The sequence below is a fragment of the Lepidochelys kempii genome, chromosome 6, assembly GCF_965140265.1.
Source record: "Lepidochelys kempii isolate rLepKem1 chromosome 6, rLepKem1.hap2, whole genome shotgun sequence".
NCBI classification, from domain to species: domain Eukaryota; kingdom Metazoa; phylum Chordata; order Testudines; family Cheloniidae; genus Lepidochelys; species Lepidochelys kempii.
The window spans coordinates 117,216,344-117,235,434 of NC_133261.1; positions in this window are offsets into that span (position 1 = coordinate 117,216,344).

Below are 19,091 nucleotides of genomic sequence, written 5' to 3' on the forward strand. Positions count from 1 at the left end.
GGAAGTGGATAGGGGGCAGGAGCCAGGCTGTTTAGGGAGGCACAGCCTTCCCTACCTGGACCTCCATACAGTTTTGGAACCCCAATTTAGGGTGTGAATAGCTAGGAAAATGAAAACCTACAAATACATGCTAGAGTGGCCCCAAGCAGAAAGGTCCAATAATGGCTCCTGCTTTGCAGGCATGCCAGAGAGGGAAACAGGAAAGCACAATACTCAAACCTACATTTAATCTTTTCATACTACCAAATGCCACAATGCTGGCCATTGGCAAGGCGAGAGGGGATTTTCCTTAGCACTCTCTTCTCTGAAGGAGAAGAAAACAAATATTTCTGTTGTTGTGAAGGGGGAGCTTTAATACACAGGAGACGGGTGGCATGGCAGCACCTGAACACAGGAGACTGGTAATCCTGGCATCACAAGAGAGATGAGCAGCGTCGCAGGCTTTGAAGTACAGGCTGACACAGCGTGCGGTTAAATAAAGTACTAGCACCAGGCCCTCAGCCGGTGCCAATCAGAGTAGTTCCCTCCACATCAGTGGGGCTAGGCTGATTTACACCATCTGAAGCTTTGGCCCATACTACTGGCCACTCACTTGCACGTTCCAATCTTTTTTTCCCCATTGTGATTAGCTGGGAAGGAGCGTCTGGCTCCCAGGGCATAGGCGCAATAGCAGCAGCGAAAGGCTGCTGGGGCTGAGGAATAAAGCGTGCCCAGCGTACACTGCCTCAGGAGGGGACAAACCAAAGGTGTGCACAAGGTTGCGCCTATGTCAAATGTGTGTGTGTGTGTTTGGCTGGTTAATGTACAGAGCACGACCTCATTTCGCTGCATTTTACACTCTGCTAGAAGGGGCAATACGAGACCCTGCTGTCTTTCTTGATGGAGTTAGGGGATAGTTGTCTGTATTCTGGGAGCATTACTGTGATAGAAAGAAGTCATAATGGTAAAATATAACAATCAGAAACTTTACAGGTGTCTTCGTGCTGCCAGGGCTCCCCAGGCACAGATCCACTTTTGAATGATCTACTGTTTTGTTTTTCTTTCATACCGGTACAAGGTGATGAAATAACCAGGAAGGAAACTTTAGTTAATGGGTTTCTTCTTGGGAATTTGACAGCTGGGTTCTAAAGGAGTAATGGACTGGTCTCTGGAGCAGTGGCTCTCAACCTCTCCAGCCTACTGTACCCCTTTCAGGAGTCTGATTTGTCTTGCATACTCCTAAGTTTCACCTCACTTAAAAGCTGTTTGCTTACAAAATCAGACCTCACTATTACTGAAAAATTGCTTACTTTCTCATTTTTACCATATAATTATAAAATAAATTGATTGGACTATAAATATTGTACTTACATTTCACCATATGGTATATAGAGCAGTATAAACTTGTCATTGTGTGAAATTTTAGTCTGTACAGAGTTTACTAGTGCTTTTTATATAGCCTGCTGTAAACTAGGCATTTGAAGAGTTTCCAAACTATCCAAACCTCTTAGGTCTGCAAAACTGGAAGTCACATGATGGCAAGCTTTCTAGCAATATTTCAGCAGTTGACCTCAGACCTTGATTGTCCCAAGCACCATTATATGGCGTTCAAGAACAGGGAAAAGCTAACAGGCACAAGCCCCAGAAAAGTTTGGTTGAGGTTAGAGGTAAGGGGAGAAAGTTTGTGTGATATTGTTTCTTTTATGGGATGTCAGAGTGTATCCAAACCAGTTCACTCATTCTCATTCTGTATGCCCCAGTAGCAGCTATGGCTAAGGCCACGTCTACACTACCTGCCAGATCGGCGGGCAGTGATTGATCTATTGGGGATCGATTTATCGCATCTAGTGTAGATGAGATAAATCGATCCCTGATCGCTCTGCCGTGGACTCTGGAACTCCACCAGGGTGAGAGGTGGAAGCAGAGTCGACGGGGGAGCGGCAGCCGTCGATCCTGCGCCGTGAGGATGTGAAGTAAGTGATTCTAAGTTGATCTAAGACACGTAAACTTCAGCTACACTATTCTCGTAGCTGAAGTTGCGTATCTTAGGTCGACCCCCCACCGTCCCCCCCAGCGTAGATGAGGCCTAAGAGCACAGTGTCCCATGTGTGCCTGGCAAGAAGAATGCCCCATTTTCTCTCTGATTCAGGCCTTATCACAAATATCATAATGATGCAAATATCCATGAGATTAGATTGGAAATCAGAAATGGAAACTGGTGCACAATGCCATGGCCTGCTTATTAAGTGAAGTTTCATAAAAGGATTATATTACATCCATGCACCAGGATCTGCATTAGATTCCAGTACATTTCCAGTTAGAGTTGAAGGTGCAGGTTTTAACCTATAGGTTTTCAGAGAGATCACAAGTTGCTTTTGAAATTATACCCTGTGACTGAGTTCTCCACCTGTAAAATGGGATAATACTTCTTTCTCTGCCTTCTCTATTTGGATGATAAGCTCTTCAGTGCAAGGACTGGGTTTATGTGTTTGTACAGCACGGCCACAATCTTATGGGGGGTAGGTGTTATCATAATACAAATAATTAACAAGGGGCCCAGATGCTGAGAGATGGCAGGCATAAATGGGAGGCACCCCATTCAAGGTGTAAATACTGGGGCAGATGCAGATAGCGCTCAGAACGTGGTCCAGTGTAATTAAATATATTGTAAACAAAAGGATTAAGACACTTGTTCAAGGTAAAGGCCAATGACTCTTTGCCGTTCCCTCTATCCACTGCAGAGAACTCCAGCAAACAAAGGTAACACAATAGTCCGTGGATTAATATGCATTTGAGGCAGGTACAATTCCTGACACAGGATTTTTTGCATTTCATACATCAGCAAGTCACAATACAAACCTTCACATGACAGAAACAATCTGTTTGTTCTTGGGTTTTGGGGTTTTCTTTGTTTTGTTTGGGGGGGAGAGGGGAAGAGTGGAAAGGCAAAAGACCCAATTTGCTCGATATGTAGTGCATTACCTCCCCTTCTGCAATTGAGCCCATGTCAGTCCAGTGATGAATGGACTGCTGACCCTGTCTATCCAATACCTAGACTCATTAACTAAAGCGTACTAGAGAGTCAGAGAGCTGAGCACTGTTTCTATGCCCTGTTGTGCGTGCGCATGCCTATGGAGTCATTTACCCAGGAGAAAGCAATTCTAGGGCCATGTAATCACAACCAAGTCATGCAGGCATATTGGGGTGAGTGACAATCTATTTGCACAGCTAGCAGGGGAACATGCTGTAGCAACAGCAGGGCGTATGGCATTTAGGTACTGTATGTGCAATATCTTTGGAAATTAATGCAGGATTTTCCAACTGTCGCAGCTTCATTTCAGAACGTAGCTGAGCTTTTTCTTAACAAGATCAAATGTTTTTCATGTCACACTTAAACTCTCCCTTCTCCGTACCCCTTTGAGTTCTGGAAAGCGTGGCCTTCCTCCCACTTCCCCTCAGGTCTCCCTACAATTTCTGATCTGCAACCTGTCTGAAAATTACCTTGAGCTTGGCCGTGGCTGACCTGTAAACCATGCAAACAGCCTAGGAAGCTGCTTGTATTTGTTAATGTTAAATTCAAAATAAATTCCAGCTAAGATGCTCCTGCGGCGATGCTCTTAGTGACTGTGAAAGCCAGACTGCAGCAAAGAAATTGAAAAGTTCATCTACTGTCTCTCTCCCTTTACTGAGCTCATGTGAGTGCAACGGATGAAAAGAGCCGTATGGCCAATTCAGGGCCTCCGTTAGCCCACAGCCAGGGATCATGTTGGTAAGAGGAACTTTATGATCAAATTTATTTTTTTGTCTCCATAATACTTTGTATGTGAACAACAGTCGTCTTTGCCTTCAATGGAGATTGAATCAACTTCCTGATGCTGAAGGTTGTGAAGCTAAAAGACTTGACCACCAAATCCTGCTAAGGAATACAGATATGCCTGTACCCACTGAAGCCTAACTTCAGTAGCAGCCAAATTGGCTGAAATTACAATAAAGAACAGAATTATCAGACACTTATATGAACATATTGGGAAAGAGTCAACACAGCTTTTGTAAAGGGAAATCGTGCCTCACCAACCTATTAGAATTCTTTGAGGGGTCAACAAGCATATGGACAAGGGTGAACCAGTGGAATAAAAAGCAAGTTTCAAATCAGCAAAATTTCCCACAAAATGGAAATTCTAGCTCCTACCCAGCTTTAGTCATTTATAACAGAAGATTGCCAGTCGCAGTAACTGAGGGAGACAGAGGTAAATTGGGGTCTAAAAGGAGCGGGACAAGAGACACTTGAGAGGTAGCCAAAGAAAGTGAGTAAATAATCCCCTCGGAAAAGTGAAATTTTTTTTAATCGTGAATGTTCCCTGCCATATTCTAGGTGTCAGAGCACATAGCAGGAAGTCCAGAACTGAGAGTTGAAGCCTGAATCAGACCTTTCCTTGACTCACTGCTGGCACAAAATAAATGAGGCAAATGAAAATTTTCCTCACTTCCCTAGAAAATAAAAGTACATATTGCAACCACTAAAATAGACCGTGCCACCAAATTACAATGAGCAGAGAATGTTCAGGCAGAAACAAAAACAAGTCATATACTCCAAAGGAAATACAGAGTGAGCATATATGTACGAGAGAGAGAGAGCGCGCATAAGGGATTTGTTGATTCTGTACAATCAGCTGAGGGTGGGAGAAAACTACCCATAGGCAAGGAAACCGCTGACCCCACTGGCTTTGGTTCGACTTTCCCATTGCCCTACCTGTGCTCCCATTGACTTCATTGGAAGAGTTAGGCCAACAGGAAGCATTTTTGAAAATCCAACACTACATTGCACAAGGTACATGCACAAACACAAAGCAACTGTCCCTATCTATGAAGAGATGTTGCCATAACCCAATTAGAAGACCGGGGGAGTGGGCACTGGAGAAACCCCTCCACCTAATCAGCAGAACTGAAATCCAAAGGCCTTGATCCTTCCATCATCACGATAAACATTCAAGTTTGTAGAATGCCTGGCCTACACTAATATTTTGTATTTCTATAGTGACTTCCACCCAAAGACCTCATTAACATTTTGAAACCATGTAGTGGCTCTCCCCTTGATTCTTAGTTCAAATGGCTATGATAGCCTTATTGAGAAGCATATATTATTATTACATTATATTACATTATTCAAGAAGTTGCTGTGTGACTCAAGAAAATATTGATATCAAGAGCACTCACTCCTCTTTTACAGATATGAGGCCAAATGTTGTCAAATCCATAATGTATTTCTGATTATTCAGATTGGCCTCTGATCCTTTTGCTTCCCATTTAACACACAACCTTGCAAAGTGCAGCATGCAGACTCATTGCTGAGCCTACATTACCACCCGTGACATCTGTGGGGCTCAGTACACACGTAGCTGTCTGCCCACACACTATGGTATCAGGGCCTACATGGCACCATGAAGTGCCAGCCAACCAATAGTCCTCTTAGGACATTGGGAGCAACCAGTGAGTTAGCTTGACATATAGTCTTGATTGGCACTTCAGCAAGTGTATCCCAGCCTTCCACTACACTGAGGGAAAAGTGCGTTAAGAAAGTGTACTGAAGAATGAAATTTGTAAAATATGTTAAGTAATTTTATGTAGTCTCCTCTCCAGTAGAGTCATATGCTTAGCATAACCTAATATCTGAAAGCCGCTTCAGGGGACATATTTTGTTGGTCAGATTCACAGCTGCACCTGCTTCCGTTTGCGTCCAGAAGCGTGGGTTCTGAATGCTCCATTTTGGAGGCCATCTTGAGGTCACTGGAAAATTTGGTGCCTAATGTGTTAAAAACTGGAGTTGACTCTGCAGGCTACTGTCATCAGACATTCCATTTCTTTTTTCATGTAGACTTTAAAGAAATCGGTTTGCAAGACAACATGATGTAAAACATTCAGATCAGACATAAGAGCTGATTAATTTCACCTAGTGTATTGGCTGAACTCTTGCTGATTCACAGCACTGTCTGTGTGAGATCACAATGACTAATTAAAAAAAAAAGCTAAGGCAGGCTTTTAAAGTCTGCAAGCTGTGGAGTGCCTTGGAGGTATTTAATTGCTTAGTTTTGCAAGATAAGAGAGTAGTCACACTGCTACCTGTCCTGATTAAATCAGAAACATTTGAAATACTCTTCCTTTTTCGAGAATGAGCTACAGAAGATTTACGACAATGTAACAGAAAACGAGCACAATCCAGCTGAGTGCAAAGGGTTTATTAAGAGGGAAAATTGACATATCAAACTTGAAAAATGGATCCCTCCTCTGATTACACCCCTGTTTAGATGCGTCGATGATCATCCTTTGGAACCGATCATCTGTGGACAAGTGATTCTTAAATTGTAGACCAAAATGTAATACTCTACAGCTGGTAAGAAAGTATTTACTATAGCTGAGTGAATAATTTTATGGCAAGGCATTTAATTTATCTGATGAATGTAATCTCTTTTTTCATGAATTGTCTGCGAGATATTTGAAGTTCTTCACCAACTGATTCAGATAAATCATTCCTAATCTGTTGCTCATCTGCAACATGCAAAACTGAAGCTGTGTTGGTTAGTTTTGGTTGGAAACTCAGGCCACAAAGGATGTTTCTGGCCCCTCATAGGACAAGTGTAACTCTTGGAATGAAGTTTCAACTTCAAGAGGACTGCTTGTGAAAGTGCTACTCAGCATCAACACAGGTTGCAAAATTGGAGCCAGGAGTACATAATTTACTACTTTAGTCTTATTCTCCGCAGTGAGAATTAGTCATTTTGGGACCCACATGATAGAGCAGATATACCCAATAATAGAGCTACTATGTACGTATTTATCAGATAATACTGCAGGTCATCATGTGCCTCTCTGCCCCCAGGTGCCAATAGCAGCAAAAGGACTTGGCTCAGTGTGCCTAGAGGTTCTTTTCTAAAATAATTACGACTATGCCTCGAGCCACCACCCCGAGCTGGACTCTTACTTCTAGCTCTGGGAAATTAAAAATAACCTCCCTGGTCATCTTTGCAGGTTGTTTTTCTCTGCTCTTAAACACTCTGGAGCCCTTGGGAACATGGAACCACAAATGCTTTTTCTTGGGGGGGAAGGGAAAAACCAAACAAGAGAAAAATAACCATCTAAACATTTACATGTAATAAAATGAGCAAAACCCAAACCCTGTGCCAGGAGTGTGGCTAATCCCTCAATTCTAATGTATGAACTGTCTGGCTTGTTGAGGTCCAGCATGCATAGTCCCACAACAATTCCCATCCACCTAAAACGCCTCTCACAGTTCCACTCGGACTCACTGGTCACCATGGGTGACCGTTCTCTGCCTGTCTGCTCTGGTACAGAGATGTCCACACCACCATGTCCCACTCAGATGTGTGGCTTCCTGGTCCAGCTCTGTGATAACAGTTCTGTCAGTATTAATCTGGTCACACCTTACTACACATTTACTCTGCATTGCTGCAAGCTGTCAGGGAACTGCCAAGTCAGCTCTGTTGGCCCAGTGCAGGATCTGAGAAGGGGGCAGCCATCAAACTAACAAACATGTCTCCTTTAAGAAGGCCTCCACACCAACCTTGGCCATCAAAGCTCCTAATTTCCTCTATATTTCAGGAGGCAGACAGGCTTCCTCCCTTTTCCTTAGGTGCCAGGTCAGGAGAGTACCAGTTTCACCATGTTTATAAGGCCCTTTCCTCAGAGCCTTGAGACAGAGCAACCAAGCTTATAGTAAGAAAAACCAAGTCTCTAGCTAGGTCCACATCAGGCTAGAGACTGTGGACTTGCAACCACTACAAGCCAGAGTTGCTGCTTGTCCCCTGTTTAGCTTCCTCCTCCTGTTTCTATATCCCAGACCCAGGGTGGGGAAGGGCTCCTTGATTGCATCCAGGCTATTGTGAGCTCCAGACTGTTTCTTAAAGGCAGGGCCAGCTCTATGATTTTTGCCGCCCCAAGCAAAAAATTTTTGGCCACCCCGCTTTTTTTTCATGCTGGTGCCTAGAGCTGGCCCTGCTTAAAGGGATAGGACACCCCACCACAGGCCCTGCTGCAAAACCAACTCTGTGCTGCTGCCACTGCCAGTTCAATCTGGGCCTGTCCAGTCCCCCACAATCACTGTGGGCCCAGATCAGAGTCTCCAGGTGGGAAACTCTAAGCGAAAAGCACAAAACACTTAGGGTCTCTGCGGACTGAGGAGCTCACTGGACTGTTAATTTTGATTTTCAATAAAATTTGGAACACTGGGGAAGTTCCAAAAGTCTTGAAGAAATGTGCCAATATTTAAAAAGGATAAATGGGATGACCCAGGTAATTACAGGCCTGTCAGTCTGACACCAGTCCCGGGCAAGGTAATGGGGAGGCTAATATTGAACTTGATTAACAGAGAATGAATGGAGGATAATGTAATTAATGCCAATCAACATAGTTTTATGGAAAATACATCCTGTCATACCATCTTGATTTTTTTTGATGAGATTACAATTTTGGCCGATAAAGGTAGCAGTGTTGATGTAATCTCTTTAGACTTCTGTAAAGCATTTGACTTGGTACCACATGATATTCTGATTAAAAAACTAGACTATAAAATTAACATGGCACACATTAGATGGATAAAAGCTGGCTAACAGACAGGTCTCAAAATGTCATTTTAAATAGGAAATCATCATTGAACAGGTGAGTTTCTAGTTTTTGGCCCTACCTTATTTAACATTTTTATTAACAACCTGGAAGAAAACATAAAATCAATCATCACACATAGAGAGTCACTTTATCTTGCACAATTCCTCTGCCCTTTTACCAGTACAGTCACAGTAACAATCAGAATGTAGACAAATTCCAGATAAAGCAACACCACACTGAATACAGAACTCTAGGTAAGCAACTTTATAATTCATGTAAATGAGGCTGGCCCTAGCTAGCTTTACACCTGTAGCGGGAGCAGAGAGAGTTTTATCCCTCTAATCCTTCTAACTCTGGGGTTTGCACCACAGAGGCCAAGAGTAATTACAGTGTATACTATTTTGCCATGATTTAGCTTCTAATTCAGCAGTCCCTCCCTACTCAGCAAAGCACATTCAGCTTTTGACAAGTGCTTAATTCCCATATGCTTAAAGCTCAGCATGTGCCTAAGTGTTTTGCTGACTAGGGATGGACTTAAGCACACATGTAACTGCTTTGCTGAACTGGGGCCTGAAAGCCTTGTGAACAATCCAGTTTTCATCTTGGGCAGTGTTTCCCTCCAGTTTAAAACCCTCCCCCAAGGGCATTCTAACTGCTGCACATTTAATTAATCAAGTCTGCTCTCTTCTCACCTTCTAAGTCTACGTCCTTCCTTCTGTGCACAGAGACATGCAAAACTCAGGTTGTCACCATCTCATAACATTCTTTTCTACAGGATAGTCAAACATGTCCTGTCTGGCCTAGCCCTGGTATCACGGGTGGAATTGTTCTCTGGAATGCTAACGAGCATGTCCAGAATCAGCACAAGGCCCCTGAGCTGTTTCACTGCCCCCATGTTGTGTTTTTGTCTCCCTTATCAAACATTATCATCTCCCACAGCAGTTGAGTACACAGTCAGGCTGTGTGTTCATACAGGCTTGTTGGTTCTTCTAAAATCTGTTTGTTCTTTTCTCACTTCCTTTCTCTGATTTAATCTTCTAGAGAAGCTGGGCTTTGGAACAGGACCCTGGTTACAAGCTGCTGGAACAGCCAGGTACTTTTATGAGATCCAGTTCAGAGTTTTTCCCTTTCTCCTGTTGAGACACTTAGGTACTTGTCCTGAGATGACAGCTGGAATCAAAGGTGGTGCTTTCCCAGTACCTTTTGGGAGAGGATTGCCTCAGCAATGTGTGGTTGGTTCTTTTAATTAAATTCACCCCATGGCACACAACATATCTCATGTCTTTTTCACTGCTCAAGGATAAACTTCCCCAGCTCAGGGAATTTTGCGTGGGAAGCAAACCGGATTTTTGATGCTTAGTACCAGGAATGTACGTTATCTAAGAGCCACAAAAATGATTCAAGGGCTGGGAAAAAAAGCCTTACAGTGAGAGACTGAAGGCGATCAATCTGCTTAGTTTATCAAAGAGAAGATTGAGTGGTGAGTTGATTTGTACAAGTACCTTAACGGGGAGAAAAATACCAGCTACTAAAGGGGTCTTTAACCTAGCAGAGAAAGGCATGAGAAGCAACAGTGGATGGAAGTTAACACAAGACAAATTAGAAATAAGGCACAAGTTTTTAACAGTGAGGACGATTAGCCATTGGAACAAACTACCAAGGGAAGTGGTGGATTCACCAAGTCTTGACATTTTCAGATGAAGACAGGATGCATTTCTGGCAGATGTGTTAGTGAAAAATTAGTTATTGGATTAAACAGTGTGAAATTCAATGGCCTGAAATTCAGATGAGCTAATGGTCCCTTCTGGCCTTAAATAAGTAAATAAAAATCTATGAATCTCTGGTTCTTGCTATTTATCCATGAGGATCAAGATGTATTTGGACTCCCCAGGGAAAGGCCTGAATTTTAGTTAGCTTGCAGACAGAAATGAAGTGGGATATGTTTATTTAAATCACCTGAACCTTTCTACGTCTATGTGAGCAGATCTCTCCTTATGCTTCACTGAATGGTGTTGAGTTACCAAATACAGAAAGTGGTTCCTCAAGTGCTGACCAGTTTCCATCAAGGCATGTGTTGGGAGGGCTGTTTACAGCCATAAGTGGCCTGGCACTGGTGAAATTGTGATCATTTGTTTGTTAGGTTGCTGCTGTCGGTCAGAGTGCTTGACCTTGCCCACCTCCCAGGATCTTCAAAGCCTGCTCAGCCTGGCTTTGGACTTCCATCATAATTGTGCAAACACTCCTGCGGCCCAGAGTCCATCTGAAGGCCCAAGGAGCAAACAAGCCACCTCCTCACGGAGGGATCAGAGTGGAAGGAAAGGAATTGCATTCCACCAGGCTGCTGCTTTCCAAAACCTGAAAGGGGGTTAGAAGTTGCCAAGCAGTCTGTTTTGGGCTCAAGAGAATCACCTACCCACATGGGACTAAATCAAATCCAAACAGACAATTGCATTTCACTGGAGCATTTCGCTGAAGCTGGTACAGGTTCACTCTGTCTCTCAGATCCAGAGGAGGGCTGTTGACTTACCAATCAACTAAGCAGTTTTGGTTTCCCAAACCCATCAGAACACAAGGCACAGGGGCTTCTGTCAAACTGCCACAAGCAATAGGAACCCAGCAAGCCCATCAACCCCCAGTACCTGCTCAATAACCAATCAATTCAAAGCCATTATGGGAGGGAGGGAGGGAGACTTCCATTTTTGAAATTTTTTCCGTGATAGTTTAGTATCGCCTGATTGAAGGACAACTTCACCACCGCAGCAGAAAGTCCCCAGCACCAGCTCTGCATTCCCCCCAGCAAGATCAAGCCTTATCTTTCATTTCATACAGTTTGAATGAAGTACAGGAGCCTCTGAACAAAAGCTCACGAGACAGATTACGTCTAATAGTCATTGCCCTGTGTTGGGGTGGTATGAAGCCAAATCATTGGGAATTCCAAGCTAGAGAGAGTACACACTTGCAGCCCCCCACACCCCAATGTGTGTGCTTGAAAATTCAGAAGTGGAGGAGGACAGGCCCACCGACTGGAGGTGGGGGGGACAAAGGGGGCCGGGCAATTTAAAAGGGCCTGGGGGCCCCCAGCCACTGCCACAGTAGCGGTGGCAGCTGGGAGCCCCAGGCCCTTTTAAATCACCTGGGCGTGCCGCAGGGTGGTACCAGCAGAGGCAGCTGGGCAGGCATTTGGAAGCTCTGGCCGTGCCGGAAAAGTGCTCCCAGCAGCAGCTTGCTGAGCACCAGCCTGTACAGGCGCAGCACCCCAAATGTCAGGCGGACCTTTCTAGGGGGCCCATTGACTGTTCTGCCCTGGGCAGAGCCGTCCCTAGGGTATGGCAAATCGGGGCGTCTGCTCCAGGCCCCGCAGGCAGGCACGATTGGCCAGCACAGTTGGTCCCAGAAGTGACTGATTCATCACTTCCACCCTGAGCCCAGCACCCTCCTAGGGACAGCACTGCCCTGGAATTACTGTCGTCGGGCCTGGAGGAGGATATGGCTGAAATGAACTTCTTCCTCCCATTTGTCCCAGGAAGCATATATCCTATTAAAGAAAAAGCAAAACAAAGAAACACGGGTACCTGACATATTAATGCAACTGATCTCAGAGCTTAGCCAGTTCCTTTGATTGCATTTTTCAAGACACTAGGGTTCCAAATTGATATCAGCAATGAGAATTCACATTTTCCCCTTACAAAGAGAAATTCAGCATTTGTTTGCGGTGATTCCTGCCCATCCCAAACACCAGGTCATGGCCTGAGCTTCCCTAAGAATGGTCTGGGGTCCTCAGTAGCCTCTCAGGCCCTAAAACATCCCCCTGGTCCCATCTCCGTCATCCTCAACATGCTGGTGTATGCAGAGAGTGCCACTGAGCGATGCACTGAGCTGCTCCTGGAGGTCACAGCCCCATTAGCTCCCTCCCAGACCTGTCCCTTTCCAAATCCTCTTGCTATCTGGAGCGGGATGATGCTAGCTTCCAGGAAACCCAGGCTCAGAGAGGAGGGGACAGCCCTGGACCCTCAGTGCAGCACGATGTCTGCAGCTCAGGATTAGCATCTTATTTATTCCTATTTATTTACAGAAATGTGCCGATTATGCTAATTTGATGGACAGAATTAAACAAGTGGACTCCACCAGATTAATTACTGAACCTCACCACAGCAAAAACATGGCCCTCAAGAACAGAGCTAGAAGTAAATTTAGCAGCTGTTGAAATCGGATCACAACAGCTTCCATGGGCAAAGCATCTCTGGAGACAATTTTCTTCCACTAGACTTAACTGCCAGGCATGTTCTCTGGAAACTGCCTGGCCTCCATCCTACAAAAGGACTGGGGCGTGTGCTAAACTTCACTCACTCTGAGCACATCACTTGATGTCACTGGAATGTCTCACAGGACATAAAGCTAAGCAATGTGTGCAAATGTCTGCAGGCTCAGGGCCCTAGCGAGCCTCCCACGGAATATATAGCAATAGGAAAGCTAGTATAGTGCTGCAGATATTTATGTACAACAACAGATGATGGTATGTAAAACCCATCTAAACCTCTTAGAGCAACCAGAGCAGCATTATCACAATGAAAATGTAGGGAAGGCAGAGCCCGCACATCGTAACAGAGAAGCAAAATGCTTTTATATGCGCTTACAAAACCCATGGAGCGTTTTCTTTCCAGACCTGCACTCGAAAGCAGCCCAAGTGGAGCACAATTTTTATCACCCCCAAAACGACGATTCTCTTTCTATTTTTAAATCTAACTTCATCACAATAGCACCAATATTTCTCTCTTAACTCCCAGGCATATTTACAGGGAGCAGGATATGCTGCCGGGTATCTCTGCTGCCACACGATTCGTGTTATTTTTCAGTTCCTCTCTCCTGGGTTGATCTTGGCAACAGATCATAAAGCATGTGAAGCTCAACATAAACTGAAGCCATTGTTACTCAGTCTCCCAGTCCTCCACTCTGGAACATTTCCCCAAGCACCTTCAGCTGAATTGTTACTTTGTCCCCCAGAGTCTATTATTCTATTTCTACTTAACTATTTACTTGGCCTCCGCGGAGGAGCCAAAACAAAATGCTTCCTCTTTCTCTGCTTCATTTACACAGCGCTTTACAAAGAGTCTAGGTGACAGGGCATTAAACAGTCACATCGCAGGGGTGGTGTAATGTCACATGCTTCAAGCTGACAGAAAGGGGTGGTATAAAAACATGGAGATATTTAGAAGAACCCCCCAAAATTGCATTTGTCATGCGGAAAAAGACACAAGGGCAAATCTGGTGAGATCCCTGCAGGGGAGCATGTTTAGGGGCTACTTAGCCTTCTGCACTACTAATGGACGATAGATGGTTTGGAATAGACACAGTCACATATGGTGGGTTCCTAGCGTTTTTGTTTTTAAGATGGCAGCAGAAATGGGGCTATTTATGCACAGAAACAAGCAGACAATTGCTCAACCATCAGCTGTGGTCAGCATCCTATGAATGCAGCTGATGTTGGGGGGTGGTTGACTTTCTGGAATCCTGGGGCCAGTTCATCCTGAACGTAGCTTAGGGCAGCTCCAGGGCTGGTCTAAACCACCTGGCAGACTCTAGCCCCAAGACGTTATTCAGCAGACTTCAGCAGGGCTTCCCTGAGTGCAGCAGTGTTCCAGCCAGGACACCACCCCTCTGGGAACTCCCACCTACGCAGGAGAGGAAGGGTAGCGGGGACAGGACACTATGCTTGTGCTACAGCTTCTGAGGACAGCACTACACCCAGTCTTGCTTCCAGCTGGAGCTGTAACTGGACTGGCGCAGAGCTCAGCCGACGGTTGAATTCCACCTTTGCTGTGACTCCTCTTCCCACGGGAAAGGGGCTTTATGTTTAAACTGTCTTTAGAGGCAGTAGTTTGTAAGGCACTGTCTGCTTTAACTTTACTTACTCTTCCTGAGCTCTCACAGTCGGGCTCGTGACATTGTAGATGAAAGTCTCCAAGATGCACGTGCAGAAACGGATAATAAATGGAACTCAATGGGAGTTTTACCATCAACGTCAATGAGAACAGAATCGGCCCCTACATCAGTTGGCAACCCTCCTTATCAACGTGTATTTGCATCTCCTTCTGGTGCTGTTTTTCAAGGGCTATTCATGGGACAGAGCTGTAGAAAACAAACACTGTTCCTTTCTTCACTCACTGCCACCCTGTTATCTACTGCAGAGTGTTACTCCAAACCCCTCTCTCTCTAGAGAAAGGAAATGCACTGGAGATGGAAATAGTACAGAAGATACAACAACATACTCAACATTATTGTTGAAAGCTCTTACAGAAGATTAGGCTTCCTGACAGCATCTCTAATAATTAGCAGCGTTAGGAAAGCAAAACAAGATTGAGGGGCAGATTTTTCTCATTGACACTGCTGTAAATCCAAAATAATCTCTTCAAAAGAGTTGGTAGGGGAGTAAAGGATCCTAAGAGGTGAACCTTGACAATCAAATGTAATAAATTACAAGTAGTTATAGTGGAAGAGATAACGGCCGTTCTCTAAACATAAGCCCACATGGGAAGATCACTGCCAAAATCACACACTGTATCCCCCTTGTAGAACTGACACTGGAGTTAAGGTTTCCAAATCTCCTGTTACTATCAAAGTACATTTGGGTTTAGATGCAAATGTTCAATATCCATTAAGATTTGAAAAGCAGCAGAGAAAAATAGCCAAACATACAAGCACTTAAGTTTGATTACGGTAGGCAGCTTTTGGTTAGTGTCCTATATGGAAAAACCTGCTGTCATAATTCAAAGTAATATATCCATTAAGGTTCTCATTCACAGGGCCGGATTTTCAGTCAGCGTAAACCAGCCTAACATCACTGAGCTCAACAGAGCTACACTGATTTATCAGATCTGGGCCCTCATATCTGGAATTCCAGTAGGTTAATTCATTTTCCCAGAGAGCAAGGTTTGTCTCGTCACCTCGGGGTAGTTTGGAGTTTCACGCCTTTAATTTGGTAATCTGATGGAGAAAGGATCCGGTGGAATCTGAAAATTTATCGCAAGAATCTCAGGTATATATGTGAAGAAGAAAATGAATTACAACTACTGCAACATCTAGGAGGAGATTTCTACCATGAGCCCCACTAAAAATCTAGGCAATGTTGTTTTTTACAGCTATAATTACTCCTAATTTTGATCTTCTGAAATATATACATTTAAACATCAAGTAAATAATAAACCTACAATTAACCTAGCAAAATAGAACTGGGTTTAGGTCACATTTGAAAATCAATTTTGTAAAAACATCCAAACTTGTAAAAAAATTCAAATCAAACTTTAAATCAATTGTTTCTTTCTAACAGAGCTGCGATGACTATGAAAGACTGCCTAGGAAAAGGCAGAGCAATAACCCTCTTTAGAGATATTATCCAATGACTTTGAAGAAGTTAAAGGAATAATCCAAACTAGAACTCACAGGGCACATACTGCGCATGCATTCACTGGGACAGCAGTGAAGGGAGAGAACTGTAGGGTTTGATTCTCATCTCCACACTAAGGCACTATGTTGATTTGCTCTCCCTCCCCCCCTTTAAGGTCCCTTTATATGGCCAGAGCAGTGTAGAGACTCAGATCTATAGAAGTTTATGGTGGACAGTACAACCTGAAATAGAGTTGAATTCCCCTTCTCTAGACATCTGCATACATATGCTGGGGACAGCCATACATTTACACTGTATTAGTTACAATTGCTACTAGCAGTGGATAATGCCTTTAGGTTACTGTCTGCAGCAGGGCTTACCTAATCTGGTTTCCCTTGCCTCAGATGTCCTTTTCCCCCAGTAAATCAAACTCCATATTGCAGACGTTTTTACTATACCTCTCTCCTGGTGAGCATCTGGCTTGTTAACAGAAGAACATTTAAGTAACAGCATATTTCCTACTGGATCCCAGTCCTTGGTGCAAGGTTTTTAGTCCTCCCCCAGCTGAGGGCCTGGTGCCTAATCACATGGTTTCCTCCCAACAAGCCTGGATCCTAGTCACAGGATTCCTTCCATCACCTGACCGCTAGTCTGAGAGGTAAACTAGTTACAGGTGAGGCTGAATGCATGACTCCCTTAAAAGCTAGCTGACCTATGACACTGGCTGTTACAGGCCAGTAAGCCTAACTTTAGTACCAGGCAAACTGGCTGAAACTAACGTAAAGAACAGAATTATCAGAAACAGATGAACACGATTTGTTGGGGAAGATTCAACATGACTTTAGTAAAAGGAAATCATGCCTCACCAATCTACTAGACTTCTTTGAACAGGTCAGCAAGCATGTGGACAAGGGTGATCCAGTGGCTATAGTGTACTTAGACTTACAGAAAGCCTGTGGCAGGGTCCCTCACCAAAGCAAAGGAAGCAGTCCTGGGATAAGAGGGAAGGTCCTCTGATTGATCAATAACTGGTTAGAAGTTAGGAAACAAAGGGTAGGAAAAAAGGGTCAGTTTACACAGTAGAGTGATGTAAATAGCAAAGTCCCCCAGTTATCTGTACTGGAACCTGGGCTGTTCATAAATCATCTTGAAAAAGGGTAAACAGTGAGGTGGCAAAGTCTGCTGACGATACAGAATTATTCAAGATAGTTAAGTTCAAAAAAGGCTGCAAAAAGAGTTACAAAGGGATCTCACAAAACTGGGTGACTGGGCAACAAAATGGCAGATAAAATTCAATGTTGATAAATGCAAAGTAGTACACACTGGAAAACATAATCCCAACTGTACACACACAATGATGGGGCCTAAATTAGCTGTTAGATCTCAAGAAAGATCTTGGTATCCTCATGGATAGTTCTCTGAAAACATATGCTCAGTGTGCAGCAGCAGTCAAGAAAGTGAACAATGTTAGGAACCATTAGGAAAGGGATAGATAAAACAGAAAATTTCATAATACCACTATGTAAATCCATGGTATGCCCACAACTTGAATAATGCATGCCGTTCTGGTCGTCCCATCTCAAAAGACACATTAGAATTGGAAGAAGTTCAGAAAAGGGTACATAGGTGCCGACTTCCCCGGGGAGTGGGGTGCTTTACCCCCCCCACAAGGTCCCTCCCCCACTCCACATCTTCCCCCTAGCCCTCACCCCTTCCCTGCCCCCACTCCACCCCTTCTCCCAAGCCCCTACCTCTTTCCCTGAGTGCGCCGTGTCCCCACTCCTCCCAGAGCTGACCTGAATGCTATGAAACAGCTCTTCACGGTAGGCAGGAGGCGCTGTGGGGAGAGGGAGGAGTGATCAGCGGGGCTGCCAGTGTGGGAGGGGCTTTGGGGGGCAGAAGGGAGAGTAGGTAGCTTGGCTGCCGGTGGGTGCAAAGCACCTGCTAATTTTTCTCCCTGGGTGCTCCAGCCCTGGAGCGCCCAGAGAGTCGGCACCTATGGTAGGGCAACAAAAATGACTTGGGGTATGGAACAGCTTCCATCTGAGGAGAAATTAAAAGGATTGGCACTGCTCAGCTTAGAAAAGAGGTGATGAAGGAAGGATATGACAGAGCTCTATAAAGTCATAAGGCATGTGGAAAAAAATGAATAAGGAAGTATTATTTACCTCTTTACATAACACAAAAACCAGGGGTCACCTGATGAAATTAATAGGCAGCAGGTTTAAAACCAACAAAGTCAACACAAACAGAGTCAACCTGTGGAACTCATTGTGAAGGCCAAAAGCATAACTGGATTAAAAAAGAATTACATAAATTCATGGAGGATAGGTCCATCAATGGTCAGATGGTCAGGGACACAACCTGTTAGCTGAGCTTAACATGCAGTTGAAGAACAAGTATTCAGAATGGAGAACAAATTGAATCCTAATCCCTTTCATACATTTTAAAACACAGAAGAACAGGAGAGCCAAAGCTTCAATCCATACAGTTTACAGTCCAGAATATAAAAAGAATTAAGAACAGCCAAACCAGATCAGAGCGGTGATTCAGCTAATCCAGTACTCTCTGTCCAAATCAGACTCATGCACCATCTAGGCCAGATGTTTCTTAGAGAAATGCAAGAAATTCTGCAGAAACAGTTACGAAATAGCTAGTCCAAGGGGAAACTTACTTCCTAACCTATTTTCGATATAGGTTGGCTTATACCCTGAAGTATGAGAGAGTTTTGTAACCCTTCCAAAACTCATGTGTAAACATGGTGTGTTAGAATTCTTGCTATTATAGCTCTGGCTGTTCATATAAGCTCCTTTTTTGAATCCCATTCTTGGTAAAGATTCTACTTAATATCAAATGTCTATCAAGCACATGAACTAAAACATCTGAGGAGCAGACAGTCTAGGCAATTCAGTAAGTATCAGCCAGGAGATAGCAAAAACAAAAACAAGAAGCTGGAAAAAAGTCAAAGTCTGGTCAGAAAATACAGGACTATTTCAACCAAACTTTGCAGCCTTAATGCTATATTGTCTCTAAAGAGAAATCCACGATGCAAGAGCAGTAAAACTAGAGCACACCAGGAAACCTCTAAGTGGTGTCAATGTAATCAGGCTGCAAA